Source organism: Olea europaea, unplaced genomic scaffold (genome assembly GCF_002742605.1).
Source record: "Olea europaea var. sylvestris unplaced genomic scaffold, O_europaea_v1 scaffold311, whole genome shotgun sequence".
NCBI lineage: Eukaryota > Viridiplantae > Streptophyta > Magnoliopsida > Lamiales > Oleaceae > Olea > Olea europaea.
Window position 1 is genome coordinate 130,319 of NW_019249854.1, and position 1,275 is coordinate 131,593.

A 1,275-nucleotide genomic window follows, 5' to 3' on the forward strand; every position below is an offset into this window, starting at 1 on the left:
TTATGTTTCATCAAATATATCCAAGTAAACCGATGTAGTCATCAACCAAGGTAAGAAAGAACTTGTGACTAGCATATGTGGGAGTATGATATGGCCCCTAGATATCGTAATAAACCAGATTAAATGCATTGTTTGACAAATGATTTTTCGATACAAATGAAAGCCTCCTTTGCTTTGCCAAAGGATAAACAGAACAAGGAGCTAAGGTATCATGCTTAATATAATCAATGTGTAGCTGTTTCTTCAACATATTTAATTTCAGAAATGATAAATGCCCAAGTCTATAGTGCCGGTTTGACTATTCATACTGAGCATGAAAATTCACAACAATATTGTGAACTGATGGATTGGAATCAATAACATAAAGATCAACCTTTCTTTTACCCCTGCTAATCATCCTCGATGTGGTAAAATCCTGAACCATGCAAGAATTAGTGAGGAACTTGACTCATCATGATGAATTCCTTATTAATGCACTTATTGATAGCAAGTTGAATTTGAACTGGGAAACATATAGAACATCATTAGGCATCAGGTTAGACCAGATTTTCACATTTCCAATCGGCCTTATAGGAACTTGTATGTGATTTGGTAGTGTAACATATGCATTCTCAATAGGCAGCAAAGTGCAAAGTGCTGACTGATTAGAGCATTTATGACTTGTGGAACCAGAAGCCACCATCCAATATCTGGATAAATTGAAGGCTGGATTAATAGAAATTGAGAAGCGTGCACCTGATGCCTTACCTAAATTGGCACTAATTTCTAGATCCATTTTTCCAGCTTTGAGATGGTTATTTTGCATGTTCATCAAATGTTGTTATTGTGCAGGGTTAAGTGTCTGCATAAAGCCATAAACATTTCCATCATTACCTTGTTTCTGATCTATAACAACAGCAGGTTCAGCGATTTGATTGACCATTGCACGGCTAACTTTATTACTGGGAACAGCTTATATGTTCATTCCAGATTTTTGTTTAGGCTTATATCCCGGTGGATAGCCATGAAGTTTGTAACACTTTTCCATTGCATGTCCATTTTATCCATAATAAGTATATATCGATCTTTTCTTCTTTTGAAGTGGGTTGTACTGTTGTCCCATAGTCTTTCTAGCATCATTCTGAAGCACTCTTTTGGCACCATTTTAAGCATAAAATACCATGGAACCAATTGCTCATGTTGCATCATTTGTCATACTGATTTTTCTTTGATTTTCTTCTCAAGAAACCAGTGCAAACACCTTATTAAGGGGGGGGGGGGGGGGGGGGAGGGAGC